Source organism: Scylla paramamosain, unplaced genomic scaffold, assembly GCF_035594125.1.
Source record: "Scylla paramamosain isolate STU-SP2022 unplaced genomic scaffold, ASM3559412v1 Contig24, whole genome shotgun sequence".
Taxonomy (NCBI): Eukaryota; Metazoa; Arthropoda; class Malacostraca; order Decapoda; family Portunidae; genus Scylla; species Scylla paramamosain.
Window position 1 is genome coordinate 598,474 of NW_026973689.1, and position 16,735 is coordinate 615,208.

At 39.6% G+C, this 16,735-nt stretch overlaps 1 long non-coding RNA gene across 1 annotated transcript; it reads left to right on the forward strand.

Moving 5' to 3' along the window:
- Nucleotides 1–970: 970 nt before the first annotated feature.
- Nucleotides 971–12,560, forward strand: LOC135097546 (uncharacterized). Its single transcript, XR_010265789.1, has 5 exons — nt 971–1,325; nt 1,505–1,655; nt 2,582–2,745; nt 3,090–3,227; nt 6,270–12,560. It is a non-coding gene; the product is annotated as an uncharacterized LOC135097546 (long non-coding RNA).
- The last annotated feature ends 4,175 nt before the right edge of the window (nt 12,561–16,735 follow it).

Consider the following 16,735-nt stretch of genomic DNA (forward strand, 5'->3'; position numbering starts at 1 on the left):
TGCCATAAATCAGTCGTTCCTGCTGTTTGTTTATATCCGGCGGCTCATCAGTCCGGGTAGACACAGCGGCCACACTCACAGAACAGCTCTGTAGCACCCACCAGAAGAGTAGAAAGCAAACTATTCGCGTCATCATGATGTCTGTAGCTTCATAACTCGCCAGGCAACTCAGGAATACCAGCAGCCTTCCAATTCCATTAAAAATACAATGAAGAAAATCGGAGCGAGTCAAGGAATATAAATACTTAGGAACAATAATTGATGATAAATTTTCTTTTAATAATAATGTTGAGACACTTTACAAAAAAATCAATTCTAGAATGTATTTTGTAAGGCAATTAAGTAAACTAAGAATTGACAGAAAGATTATGGATATATTCTATTCAGCAATAATACAATCTGTTCTTTCGTTTAATATAACTTGCTGGTACGGAAATTGTAACATTGAATTAAAAAACAAACTTTGTAAAATAATGAAAAATTGTGGGAAACTTGGGGTTGAGAACATCATCCCTCTTGTAGAAATTTATAAGAAAGCAGTTGTCCGGAGATGTGAGGTAGTACGACATGATCCCATTCATCCTTTAAACCAATATTATCAAATGTTACCCTCTGGAAGAAGGTTGAGGTCATTATACTGTAGAACATCAAGATATTCAAGATCTTTTGTACCTAGCAGTATTAAAATGTTAAATGAACAACAGACAATCTACCAGTAGCACAGACTGGGTTTGTTCCTGTGGCCTGTAAATGACCAATGTGTGTGAGTAGTACGAGGAGTGTATGACGTATGTGCGGTTTTATCACTTTTACTGAGAGCTCATGAAGCAATTTTCATGTATTATACGTGACAATAAAGTATTTATTATTATTATTATTAAGTTGCTAGGCGTTGTCATTTCCTACCACGCTCAAATCGTGGGTCACCACACTCTCCACGTGCTATCTTCCCTGCCGCTTCTTACCTCTTCTCCGCTCCTGACTCATCCCCGTGGTCACACCTGTCTGCCATCACACCTGTCGCCGCCTATTCCTACTCATCACGCCGCTCCTCTTTGCTGGTTGCCGTTCATGCTTCTTCCTGAATTGTGGGTATCCCTTGGTTCCTTCTCCGAGCCACCCCCAACTCTCCCATCCGAGTACTCGAGGTCAAGCCTCATCGCCACCACCACTCCCCACCCAGCCCTTCTCATGTCCGGACTCGCCCAAGGTCATCTTTCCAAGTTTGCTCCCAGCAGTGATTTTCCCAGTCATCAGGGGCCAGATCCACGAAACGGTTATTATCAACCTCCGGCAGCCAAATGGTATCCAAGAACGCATAAGAGGTTGGTATTGCCATTGTAGCAAGGTAGTTAGTTAACTAACTTCTGCATATATTGGATATTTTCTTTGCATACTCGTACTTCCACGTTCGTGCCTTGAGGCAAGAAAGGCGCTTTCGGAATCGCCTTGATTTCTTGGCATTGAGTGATAATGAGCTGATGCTCAAATACCACTTCCCTAGGCAGACCTAATCCTCTTGTTTGAGAAGATGCAGTCTCAGCTGGAGAGAAGAACAAGGCATAGCCAGGCATTACCAACTCACACCCAAGTTTTGTTGGCCCTGAGATTGTTTGCCAGTGGGTCCTTCCAAAACGTCATTGGAGACACTGCAGGTAAGATGATACTGGTGTTGCATGCTTCATTCAGCACAGGGGCTGGCTGTTTTGGAAATTGTCAGGGAGCCCTTTCCCTGACCTCATTACTGGTCTATTCTCTTACATTCTTCGCATATACCTTTAGGTACACAAAACGTAACTTTAAGGCGAGGAAGAAGTGACCCTGTTCTTCAGTGGGTTCAGGGGATGGGCGAAGGCCACCCAGAGGTTAACAGTGGTTAGGTTAGTCACCGTACACTTTTATATGAAACATTACCTAATCTAACGTAACCACGGGGGCTAGACCCACCCTTAAGGACACTAATATAAGTTAGCATAACTTCTGGAACACCCCTAAAGGACGGGGGCACATCTCCCCCAACCTTATACTATATTTCCAGGTTTATCAAGAGGTATATGCGAAAGAATGGAAGAGGATAGACGTGTAATAAGGACAAGAGGGGACTCTAAACAATTACTACTATTTTTTTTTTTTTTTTTTTTTTTTTACAAATTGCACAATATCCCATTAATAACTTTTGTAGGTGAATAAACTGATGTTCAATATGGTGAATAATATTTAAGTGTGGCTGACTTTCAAGGGTAAAAGGCATAAAAGCCAATCTACTGCATGCCACGGTTTATAAAGTTGTAATCCAGTGTTAGGAATATGTCAAGATTAGTTCCTAGTGTCAAAATATGTGAGTGTATAATTAATAAGGAGGGATGAGGGATGATGCTAACCTTACCAAACGTGCCATCAAGTACACCTGGGTGTACTTGAATGGTGCACTACATATAGAGGGATCATTGAATTTGTTACCGATTTTTTTTTTTTTTTTTTTTTTTTTTTTTTTTTTTTTTTTTTTTTTGCTTACAGCAGAAAGACGTATCTTATTTAAAACAAATAAAATGAAAACTAATGGCTTATAATCTGCTTTCAGGACTTACGCAAGCGTCAGCAGGGTCTTCGAGTGTGTGTGCATCGTGTTGAGTGATAAGTCAGTGCAAGAAATCAAGATGCCTTCAACACACCTTGATCAAAGGAGGACTGCACAGCAGTTCTTCAGGACCGAAAATTTCTTAAGAGTTATTGGGGCCATTGATAGTAAGATTAACAATAATATATTTTGTTTAAAATTTATTGCTATTGTTATAATCTATCACTTCATCAGTGTTTACTTTGAGTGAAAGGTATCTCGCAACCTCAAGTTCTTGTTAAGCATTAAAAAGTTTTCATATCTTATGTATACTGTGTGCATATCCAGTGCAGGGATGATATATATATATATATATATATATATATATATATATATATATATATATATATATATATATATATATATATATATATATATATATATATATATATATATATATATATATATATATGATAGATATATGTAGCTATTGTGTATCATGATCATCTAATACTTTCTTTTGTGTGCACAGGCACCCACATTGCCATCAAGGCCCGAAGAGTGGACAAGGCCCTCTACTTTAACTGGAAAAGCTATCACTCCCTCTGAAAATCCAACTTGTTTGTGATGCGAATGGAGTGATCCTCAGCTACTGCTTCAGATTTTTCAGGTATATAGTATTATTGCATTACATGTTTACCCAACCATGTATTTTATTGATTTTCATGTGACTGCAATTGGTTACTGGTATTACATAAGAAAACAGTGTGACAAACCTTGACATTAGTTATAGAAGGAGGCAGTAGACACCTGCCGAAACGATAATTACTCCCAGTGAGGTCTAAAGCACTGTTCAGGGTGTGCTGTGAATTTATCATTAAAACCAGCTGTGACCTCACTGAACGTTTCCCTTTGTGTCTCACAACACAAGGGGGCAGTCACAGCCTGCTCTCTAAAGACAACTCTCTTCCTCCACACAAAACTACAAGCACCTAAAAACACACACACCCTTCACTCAAAAATTTCAAAATCATCATGGCGACTCCTACACCAGCCTCCGAGTCCCCATCTGGGGAGGGGACCATTCAGGGTCGGTTCAGTGGAGACATCGTGGCACACCTCCCTGAGCATGCTGGCGGTCAGATCTCTCACCTCATCGTGCCTGATACATACGAATCCCCCCTTTTTGCACGTCATGGTGTGGTTGACGTCATTGGGGGAGCCACACACACAAGTACTGGGGAGTCCTTCCATTGGCCAGCCGTACCTCAGAGCAATGGCGTCGACAAATTCTTGTTTGTTGAGGCTGAAGCCCTTCGCTCTGATGGGCAGTGACGTTAGCCAGTTAGAGGCTCCCGTTTCCTGTGCAGTGAGGATTTTTCTCACTGTGGTTGCAGGCAGGATGTTTATCAGGTCTTCGAGACAGTTTCGTTGATGTTGTTGCCTATCTCTAGATATAATTCGTCCTTGCTCAGTGACTGCACTTTGGGCTATTTCACCATGTGCGTCCTGAGCAATGATCTTCTCTGTGAGGGACCTGGTGAGCTTGAGGGAGTTGAGGTTCTCCACAGTCGCCAACTTCTCAGGGGAGGTGATTCCCATCCCGCCCAGTCTTGGTGGAAGTTCGAGCAGCGCCCTTTCCCCATCTCCGATGGTGTGGTATCTCAGTAACGCTGGGAGGAAGGTGTTCCTTATCGAGACCTCCAGTGGTGCAAGGAGAGGGCTGATGCCTGGGATGGTGCGCATGGCGAATCTCCATCGATGCTGCAAGCCGTGGGTGTAGGCAGAGTAGGCTGCATGAGGCTCAGTCCTGGCCATGTCAGACAGGACTTCCACCTCATGTATCCACTCCTTCACCTTTTCTCCTATGTACTCCTTCTTGAACTCCTCTGTTCTGATGACAGCACCCAGATGCCGTTGTCCATCCTTTGTTATTATAACTCCACTGCCACTGAAGCTATCCACTGCACTGTCATAGTGTTCAGGCTTTACAATAAGGACGGACTTAGCGGCATTGGGTGTGTACCCTATGATGGGACCATTGTCGTTCACTAAGCCCCACCATTTTTTCAAGTCTGTTATTTTGCCGGCCCCTGACAGGTCATCCGCGTACGCCACTTGCTTCACACTCGTTTTCCCATATGAGATAACTTGTTGCAGCACTGAAAGTCCGAGGGCGTACATCGCCATGGCCACTGGGTCACCTTGTGTTGTCCCTTCCATGGACTTTAACACCTTAACACTATTACCACTATTACTACATATGTACAAATCCGAGGGGTCACTATATGTGTTTTCTACATATTGTGCCAGAGAGGGACATTTTACTCGAATGTTGTGAAGCATTGTTTTTCTGTTAATAGTGTTGAAAGCATTTTTGGCGTCCACTAATAACACCGCTTCACAATTGTCTTCACTGAACATTTCCCTCATAGCGTGGATGGCGGCTTCCCCTCCTGCCTGCTGACCTGCACATACTTGCAGGTTCCCCGCTGCCCTCCTTACGTCGTCCTTGACCACTGTCCTGACGCATTTACCCACGATGCGTCTTATCACCTCGCCGATGTCTCTCTCAGCATTTGTCTCCCCACTTATCTCTTCTCTTCCTCCTCTCATCCTTCTCTCTCTCATCATTCTGACCTTCATTTATTTTTTGTCTATGCATGTTTTCTCATTTTTGCGTGCACTAACTCATTCTCTCATCTCTTTCAGTATTCTTCTCTCCATTTATTTCTGTTCTTGCATGCTCTCATTCTCTCTCTCTCTCTCTCTCTCTCTCTCTCTCTCTCTCTCTCTCTCTCTCTCTCTCTCTCTCTCTCTCTCTCTCTCTCTCTCTCTCTCTCTCTCTCTCTCTCTCTCTCTCTCTCTCTCTCTCTCTCTCTCTCTAGCACTCTATTCCCTTCTTCCATTCATTAGAGGTCATCCCCTTACACCCACAGCATGTATTGCACTCATACACATCTCCTCCTCCCTTTCTCTCCCAGTTCTACATGTTTCTCTCATGCCTCATCTCATCTCCTCATCTCCTCATCCTCCTGTGTCACTCTCTCCTTAGTATGGCTGGGCAAGGTCACCTACTATTGAGACAGTAGCTCTTCTTTGGTCATTGCCAGGCTCTCTTTTGGATCTTCATGGCAGTTTCCACAACAGCAAACACTGCAAGCTTGACCACACTGATCTTGTCTCCAGTGAAGCTAAGAGTGGGAATGTTTTTACCAAGTATGTGTTGTGTTGTGGAGTTTTTAGTTTAGTTTTAATCACTGTCCTTCCTTAATCTGTTACTGGAATCATGAAAACACCCTTGCAAACCATAACAACATGTGCTAAAACCTGTTAAAGTATCATTAACCCTTTTAAACCATTACTTGAATCACAGAAACATCCTTGCAAACCCTGACAACATCCACTGAAACTTGTTAAACTGTCACTAGTATTATTAAACCATTACTTGATCATAAAAACACCCTTGAAAACCCTGGTAACATCCATTAAAGTCTGTTAAACTATTACTAACCTTATTAAACCATTACTTGAATCATGAAAATGCCCTTGAAAACCCTAATAACATCCACTAAAGCCTTTTAAATTACCACTCCAATCACGGGAGCTCCAAACACTATTAGAGCCTGTTAATAAAGAAAAGGCACTGGGATATTGGGGAATGCACATTTCAAGCTGTAGCCTTACCTCACATCCTTAACTCTCATAACAGGGCCTTTGTTGGAGGCGAATGAATGTCACTGTCTGCATTACCAGAAGAGGCGCGTCTGAAGTGACCAAGATAGGAAGGTACGTGGACTCCCAGGAGAGGCTGTACCAGTTCCTCACATATGCTGGTGTGTACATATAGTGTGCCTGCACGTGTATGCATGTGAATCTAGTCTTACCTTATGTTACCTAAACCAGTGTAACCTGACTTTATCCTGACTACTGGAAATAACTGTATAGGAATTAAGCTTGTAATGCCCTGTGTTTTAGCAGTAGATTGTTGTGTTTTGCTTAGTTTTTACAGGGTGTCCTGCAAGTTTAGGTACACACTTTAGGTATGATAGTTCAAGTAATTCTAAGTTGAAAATACTCTATACACATATGCTGTTTTGTTTTATTTTGTGAGAAATTAATGTGTAGCTAAGTTGTGAGTTGCGGGAGCTGCTTGCCTGGGTGTGCCTCCGCCTCCTTCCTCCCCTCCTTGGCTCGCTACGTACTCGCGTGATGCTGCGTAGCATTAAGTGATAAATTTTTGTGTACATTGTATGCAGTCAAATCCTTACAGGAAATAGCAAATAACAGATTAAATTTTTGTATGTGCCAGTGAAGAAAATGTGCAGGTAACACAGCAATACAGCGGTTATTCAGTGCTACTTTTTAAAACACACATGGCAGTTCACTGCAAATGTCATCCCCTTTGACAGTTATCATCTTGACATTTAAATGGCAAGCCTTGTCAATCAAGTGATAGCCAAAGTGCATCTTTTTGCTCCTGTCATTCCTTATCTGCTCTGCAGCTTCCTTAATGCTGTGAATCAACTCCTCTCTGTAACGTGATTTGTTCTTGTATACCAAGGATTTCATGAGTCCCCAAAGGAAAGAAATCCGTTGGTGTTAGGTGAAGGGATCTTGCTGGCTATTCCTGTGGATCTCCACAGTTTCCTTCATCAGGAAACTGATCCCAGGGAAGCCGCTCCCACAACACACAACTTACAGGTTAATTTCTCACAAAATAAAGCAAACAACATGTGTGTGTATAGAGTATTTTTGACTTAGGATTAGTTGAACTATCATATCCTAAGGTATGTACCTTAATTCATGGTACACCCTGTATTGTTAGTACACACACACACACACACACACACACACACACACACACACACACACACACACACACACACACACACACACACACACACACACACACACTGTGCTGCCCAGCTAATTGGACACATCCACAGCAGCTCTAAGGAGTTACCTAAGTTTTGGTTGTACAGGGTGCCCGAGCTTGAGTCCTGTCTCTATAAGAGGGAATTGTGTGATGTGTGAGTGCAGGGGAAGTGAAGTGTAAATTGGGAAGTGAGCAAAAAGGTGAATGGGAGAGTAGTGTATGGGTAAACATTGTCTTGTCAGTGATACCAAGAAGGAAGATGGTGGCGGACACAGCAAATATTTTTGAGGGTTTCAAGGAAGAAGACCTCAGTGTAGCTTATACAAATAAACAAATATGGAAAATTGAAGAAAATGTGAAAATATGATAAATTCATAACTTAGCAATAATAAAGACATGGAAGGAAGAGAGAGAGAGGTGGGTGGTGGCAATGTAAAAAGATATCCAGTGATATAATAGAGATGAAGAAGAGGAAGATGGAAAGAGAAAAAGAAAACAAAGAACTGAGAGAAGAGGTGACAATAATAGTGAACTTTAACAAGAAGTACTATAAAGAAATCAAGAAACTCAAGGAAGAGAACGAGGAGTTAAAGAAAGCTTTACAAGAGAGAGAGAGAGAGATTAAGGTTGGGAAAGTGAAAGAGTCAGTGACAGCAGAAGTCAAAAGTTGGAAAGAAGAGAGAGAACAACAACAAAAGGTGAATATAGATAAGATCATAAGGCAACAGCAACAGGAACACAATAAGGACATGGAAAAGCAATTGATTAAAATAATAAAGGAAAAAAAGTAATCTTGTGAGAGACATCGTGCAGAGAAAGATGTTTGTGGTGGTATTTGGGGTCAAGGAGAAGAACTTACTAATGAAAATAGCTAGAGAGAAAGAAGAGGCAAAAAAGACTAAGGAAATTATAGCAGAAGTGGCAGAGGAATGAGAGGAGATAGTTGAACAAATTGAAGAGGTTTACAGGATTGAAAAATACAATGAAAATGGAACAAGACCAATGAAAATAAGATTCATGGCACAAACAGCAGTGAAATATGTCTTGCAAAGAACAAGAAAATTGGCAAAAGTAGAAGGAATGAATAAATATGAATAAAGGAGAGAGAAGTAAACTGAAAGAGTAAAGTAGAGGAAAGTAGTAGAGTAGAGGCCCAGTCAAAAAATGAGGAGAGAACACAAGAACAAGCAAGGAGATTTGCTTGGAAAGTTGTGGACATGAAAGTGAGGAAATGGTGCCACAAAGATACCACACCAAGCAGAAGTTTAAAGATTATGTATACTAATGTAGATGGTTTGGTGTTCAGCCAAATGGAACTTAAAGGCTACCTAAAGAACAATAAACCAGATGTGGTTTATTTAATGGAAATTACACTAAGAGGAAATAAAGTTGGAATTTGCAAAGGAAGGTTGTAGTGCATGGAGGAGAGACAGAAAAGGAAAGGGAGGAAGAGGAACAATGATATTGGTAAAAGAGGATATTGTTGTTGAGGAAGTGGAATATGTCGATGGAATGGCAGAAACTTTGAGTGTTGTGATTAAGATCAAATGAAATGAAAAAAAGGAAAGTTACTGTGATGTACGTACCACCAAAAACTAATGCATGGGAGACTGATGGATATAAAACTATACAACTAAAAACAAGAAATAGCACAGGAAATGATAAGGAAAAGTAACAAAGTGCTTTTAGTAGGCAGCTTCAACACTAAAGGAATGAACTGGCAGAAGATGGAAGTGAAAGAAAATGTTGGGTCATGGAGTGAACTTATTTTTCATATATATTTACTTATTTATTTTTTTTATGTAGGAGGGACACTGGCAAAGGGAAACAAAAATCCAATAAAAAAAAAGCTCACTTGTGATACCAGACCTGGATTGGGTCAGAAGTAGTAGTCAAGAATTGAAGGATATGTGTTTTGAAACCTCCCTCTTGAAAGAGTTCAAATCATAGGAAGGTGGAAATACAGTAGCAGGCAGGGAGTTCCAGAGTTTACCAGAGAAAGGGATGAGTGACTGACTGAGAATACTGGTTAACTCTTGCATTAGAGAGGTGGACAGAACAGGGGTGAGAGAAACAAGTCTTGTGCAGTGAGGCCATGGGAGGAGGGGAGACGTGCAGTTAGCAAGATCAGAAGAGCAGTTAGCATGAAAATAGTGGTAGAAGACAGCTAGAGATGCAACATTGCAGCAATGAGAAAGAGGCTGAAGACAGAAGAGAGTTGATGAGATGAAAAGCTTTTGATTCCATCCTGTCTAGAAGACTGGTATGAGTGGAATCCCCCAGACATGTGAATCATACTCCATACATAGACAGATAAGGCTCCTGTACAGAGTTAGTAGCTGGAAGGGTGAGAAAAAATAACGGAGATGTCTCAGAACACCTAACTTCATAGAAGATGTTTTAGCTAGAGATGAGATGTGAAGTTTCCAGTTCAGAATATAAGTAAAGATGTTCAGTGTAGAAGAGGGGGACAGTTGAGTGTCATTGAAGAAGAGGGGATAGTTGTCTGGAAGGTTGTGTTGAGTTGATAGATGGAGGAATTGAGTTTTTGAGGCATTGAACAATACCAAGTTTGCTTTACTCCGATCAGAAATTTTTGAGAGATCAGAAGTCAGGCGTTGTGTGGCTTCCCTGCATGAACTGTTTTCTTCCTGAAGGGTTGGACGTCTACGAAAAGACGTGAAAAAGTGCATGGTGATATCACCACCATACCATGCTTACCATGATGGTGAATACAATGAGACAGTGGGTGAACGAACTTACAAGATACAAAGAAGAAGAACCATCACAGTTGGACTTAGTGTTTACAAAAAATCCCAGAAAGTAGACCAAGTATACATTGTCTGAGTCCACTGGGAAGAAGTGATCATGTGACAATAGAAATAATGCCACAGGAGGAAAAAGTGTTGCACAGGAATGAACAATTTTGAAATGGGAGACAGAACTATTCTAAGGCAAACTTTGCAGAACTCAATAAATTTTATGGAGAAATTAACTGGGAAGAACTATTTAAAGGTAAAGTAGTGCAAGAAAAATGAGATATTTTTGAGTAAGTATAGAGAGGGGGTGCAACAGTTTGTGCCAAGTTATAAAGTGTAAATTTGGAAGCATGAATGGTATAATGGCAGGTGAGTAGAAGCAAAAAGGAAAAAGGACAGGGCTTGGAGGAAATGATGAGACAACTGAACACAAATACTAGGGAAGAATACAGAAAGGCAAGGAATGAATATGGTATAATAAGAAAAGAAGAAGAAAGAAATTTTGAAAGTGAGATAATAAGAAAATGCAAGGAAGAGCCCAGAACTCTTCTACCGATACATAAACAGGAAAATGAAACATAGGATGACATAAACAAGTTAAGAAGAGAAGGAAGAATTTATGAAACTACTGAGGAGATGAGTGAACTAATGAATGAGAGTTTTCAGTCCACATTTACAAAGGAAACTGATTTTGTGGCACTGAAAGTGGTATCACAGAATGAGGGAATACAGGAAATACAAGTAAAGAGACAACAAATCAAGAAACTGCTGAAGAGCTGGATGTTAGAAAAGTTGTGGGACCAGATCAAGTAAATGGATGGATATTAAAAGAATGCAGAGAACAAATGGAAAAACCCATATGGGATATAATTAACAGCTTGTTGCGAGAAGGAAAAGTACCAAGGGAATGGAAAAGAGCTAACAAAGTCCCAATATACAAACAGGGAAGTTAAATGGAACCATTGAATTACAGACTAGTGTCACTAACAAGTATTGTAAGCAAGCTTTGTGAAATAGTGATTAAAGACAGATGGGTGCAGTATTTAGAAGATGAAAAGATAATTACAGAAAAGCAATTTGGATTCAGGAAAGGGATATCCTGTGTCACAAATCTACTGAGCTTCTGTACAAGAGTAATAGATGGAGTGCAAGAGAGGGATGGATGGGTTTGTGCAGTACACCTGGATCTCTAAAAAAGCATTTGATAAAGTTCCACACAAAAGTCTTATGTGGAAGTCAGAGAATGAAGGAGGGCTAAAGGGAGCAATGTTGAGATAGACAGAAGATTATTGACAAGGGAGGGAATTGAGAACAGTAATCAGAGACACTAATTCAAGTTGGTGCAAAGTGACAAGTGGGGTACCACAAGGATCTGTGTTGGCACCTATTATGTTTCAAATATATGTAAATGATATGACAGAGGATCTAAATAGTTATATAAACCTTTTTGCTGATGATGCAAAAATAATGAAAATAGTAAAGGATGAAAATGACTGCAAGGAGTTACAAAAGGATATTGACAAGATACATACATAGAGCCAAAGATGGAAACTAGAATTCAGTGCCAGAAAATGCCATGTGTTGGAAATAGGAAAAAGTAAAAAGATATCTTCATTGAATTACAAAATGGGAAGAGAAATAATAACAAAAAATTTCAAGAAGAAAAAGAAGGCACATAAACATAATATTTGGCTCTACATACAGCCTTTTAACAGACATTAGGGTGGCATTTAACTATTTAGATAGAGAAATAATGAAGAAAATTATAACAAGAATGATATAACCTAAATTGGAGCACGCAGCGTTAGTTTGGGCTCCAAATAGGAAAAAAAGATATACAGAAACTGGAAAGAATACAGAGGATAGCAACAAAGATGGTACCAGAACTGAAAGACTTAAGCTATGAAGAAAGACTTGAAGAGATGGGATTACCAACGCTACAAGAGAGAAGAGTAAGAGGAGACCTGATAACAATGTACAAATTAGTAAACAATATAGAAAGAATAGACCGAATTGACTTGCTATCACAGATGGAGGAGGGAGAGAGATGGGCGAGGGGACATGGGAAGAAAATAAAGAAGAGTGGATGTTTGAGCGGCACCAAGAAATGCAGCTTCCTGTATCAAACTGTTGAAATCTGGAATGATTTGAAGGAAGAGGTGGTTGTGGCAAACAGTGTACACATGTTTAAAGAGAAACTGGATAAATATGGTTATGGAGACAGGACAAAATAAACTTTGGCTCGTGCCCTGTACAATGCACACGCACACACACACACACACACACACACACACACACACACACACACACACACACACACACACACACACACACACACACACACACACACACACAGATACCAACATCACCCTATTCACGTCATACATTATACAACTTCATAAACAGTGTTTCTCATCTGTTTGAGAATAAAATAAAGAGTGGATGTTTGAGCTACATCAAGAAATAGTTTCCCGTATCGAACTCTTGAAATCTGGAATGATTCGAAGAAAGAAGTGGTTTTGGCAAACGGTGTACACATGTTTAAAGAGAAACTGAATAAGCATGGTTATGGAGACAGGACAAAATGAACTTTGGCTCATGCCCTGTACAATACAACTAGGTAAATACACACACACACACACACACACACACACACACACACACACACACACACACACACACACACACACACACACACACACACACACACACACACACACACACACACACACACACACACACACACACACACACACACACACACACACACACACACACACACACACACACACACACATCAATGTCACCCAGTTCATATTGCCATGCATTATATAACATCATAAACAATGTCAAACAATGTTTCACATCCATTTCTGATGTTTTTTCACATTTTCCTCACGTGCTGGTGAGTCTTGTGATGCCCACTCATCACAAAACTTCTTAACCACTCCATTGCCTTCTTGTTTACTGTATAAAACTTTGTGTTCTTGTTATTTATTACATTAATATGCTCTTTTACCATGTTAATGAGGATTTCCTTATCAAAAAATGATAAAGGAGTAGCCCAACAAACCGTCACTTCTTTGCTGGTTGCCATGGTGACTGCAGCAGATGTAAACAAATTCGTGTTTCTCATACATTTTTTTCTGTCAGTGATGTGCTGAGTTGGGCAGGAATATGAGATGTAAGCATTGGTGACCACTCATGCTTGCCCACCCCACTGATTGACAACCTTGGTGAACTTTGGATTTTTGAAAGTAAGGACTTCCCCACTATCTTGATTGTCTGGTGCAGTTTGGCCAGGTGATCACCAGCATTGGCAGAAGGTTTAAAAGTATGGCAATTAAGCATATGATACAGCAACATCAGAAAATGTCTGTTTCATATAATTCCCCACTGGAGCTTCTCTATTCCACTTGATTGCCATTGCTTTATGTGAAATTGACTAGGTTTAAATGTGATAAATGTACCTCAAACATTTCAGATTTAGACAAACTCGATATATGCATCATTAATGCACTCCCCTTGAAAAATCTTTGGTGCCTGAAAAATATTGCATTATAATTTGAGAGATGAAGGGCTACATGTAGTACAATCAGCAAACAAGTTATTTTGCATATCTACGGACATAAGTTTTTTTTATTTACTCATGAGGACTATGGTCACAGGTTTCCCTCTCTGTTTAGCAGTCTTAACTCTTTATGATGTGTCACTGGGCTTGTGTAAATATATATATATATATATATATATATATATATATATATATATATATATATATATATATATATATATATATATATATATATATATATATATATATATATATATATATATATATATATATATATATATATATATATATATATATATATATATATATATACACCAATCGGAGTACAAAAAACTTTTGAGCTTATGACAACACTAAATCAGTGCCTAATATTAGCCAGCATGAATGAAATATTTTCATATTGTTTATGCAGTTTCTTCAAATGCTGGATGCAGACACTTATTCGTATTTCATTATACCATAATTAATGGCTTATAAGACACATGCACTCAATAAGACGCACCTCAGTTTGGGCAGGCATAAAAAAAAAAAAAAAAAAAGGTAAGTAAACAGGTTTAAGCTCTGAATATAAAGTGGAGGGTTTCACCTGACATTTGAAGCCCTCTTATATGTATTCAGATCCTTATTAGATCTCAATATTTTACATTTAAAAAACCTTAATATTTGCTAGGACCTACCAACACTAGTACTTAGACTAATCCTGCTGTGAGATGTAAACAAATGTGGCATAGACAGTGACATTGTCAGAGGCCAGATTGTAATAAAGTTTGTACATCACATTTTTTTATCATCATCCTACACATGATCCTAGTTGTATATTTTTGTACATTTTCAAAGCATAAGGATGTGTGAAAACAGATTCACCTTATTCTCTACAATGTATTTTTATTTGAAATATTCAGTACAAACCATCACCATGAGTCGCCCTACTTCATGACACTCTCTTCACTTATAAAATCTTTTATTTTGTTAGGTAGTAAGCTATTTTTTAAGAATGCAATAGTTTCTCATTAGCTTCAAGTTTTGTTGAACATGTATGCAAGGTAAGAATCTTAAAAGATAGGTACAATTCCAGTTGTATGGAGGTGTGTCTTACCTCAAGGAATAATGGCATCATACTAAGAAACGCAGTGAATCCTGCAGTTGTCACCAGGTTTGGTTTGCAACCAACTGCAAGTTTGTTTTGGTACATGAAATGTAAGAGTCATCACCTAATTTCTTCCTGACTGGTGTTATTTTATGTGAATTACTAGTAAGTATGACCTGTTATGCATTGTTATCTTGTAAAAAAGAGTTGTTTTTGTGGTATAGAATTGATCATCACTTTGTTTATGTATGTGAAGATGTTTGGGATTTAATCTAAGGGCCACTGTTGCCACAGACTTACCACTGGCCACTGTCCCAAAGCTGAACCTTGGTCTTATAAGATGCAGGCTCATTTTCTGAGACGTTTTTGGGGGAGAAAAAAGGTGCGTTTTATGTCATCAAAAACAATATTTTGTTCATTCGTAGATATCATTTGCAAGACTTCCAAAATAATGTTAATGATTGCATACATATTTTAAACATTTGCAACATGCATTCTGGAGCCAGTTCCCACCCAGTCCTTCTCACCACCTCTCCCACCACACTGCTCTTCTCCACTCAGTGTTATTACTCCACATCCACAGGCCATCACTAGCAGACCTCTTGGGTGGTTTCCAAGACCCCAGCTTGGCCTTCAAGACACTTAATCATACCAGGGTCTTCCTTCATCAGCTCACCAGAATATAACTGGATAACTTGCCTGCTGCCAGTACCTCCAGGCCTCTAGAGGTTGTGGCACCACAGCCTGCACAGCCCCTCAAATCCCCAACAAGAACAAGAACACAACAGGGTAGTGGGAGTGATGGCTTCAAGACACACTGCCACTGTACAAGGCAGCTGTTACTCTTGTACATCATGTGCTGCTTACTAGACTGTGCCTAAAAATCTGAGAGGAAAAAGTAAAAGCTCACAGGACTGGTTGACAAGACAGCTAAATGACCCTTATGTGAAGTTGACCAAGCAACATCAGTGCAGGTGAGCCTCAGCCCTCTCTTTTACCCCTTCCTTTCCCACATTAGCCATCTTCCCACTCCCTCCCCAGGAAGGCCCCTATGATCATTAGCCAATGCAAGACACTGCAATAGAGTGACAGTGTATACCTGTTTTTTGGGGCCACTTCTTGGTAAATATGTTGATCATGATAATTTTTCAGACTGAGATAAATTTTTTTACTGCTCAAAATATTATGTTTTTTCAAAAGGAGATAGTGACATTGAATAATCTTAGATATAGCAGCTCCTCATGAAGCAGCTAAATTATGTGGATATTGGTGATGAATACATACTGTACAATATGGGTGTGAGGGTTGTTTTAGGGTCACTCACGGTTACATTAGTGACGTGATCCATCGTACACTGCGTCACAAATTGTAAGTCCATGCTGACAGGGTTTACTTGAGGAGAGATATAGTGTGATGCATGTGTTTGTATGTTTGTTTCCAGTATGTAATGATTCATGCTCTCTTGCATCTCTTTTGTTCAGCAAATGAGAACTGTACTTTTAATGACATTAGAATGTCGTTAAATGTCACTTACTTCCAGGCAATGCATCATTTATTTTCAGCCAGTCACCATGTGTATATGTTGCAGCCACAGCAGTCAGCTAGTTACCCACAAGGGTACTCAATGTCACAATGGCAACTGAGTGCAGTGCACACAAATTTAAATACTTGGATTTTATCATGCAGTTCCATAAGCAAGGCATACAATTCTTAAGATTGCACAGTGTTTTGCCAAAATTAGTTGAGTGCTGAACAATCGATGGCACCAGTACCCTTTGAGGATGAGGAAGAGGAGGTCTGCAAACCACACCTTGGACTCTTTATTTTTTCTATTAAGGTTTAGGTCTGGTTATGTTAGGTTAATGTCCTTAACCCATAAACT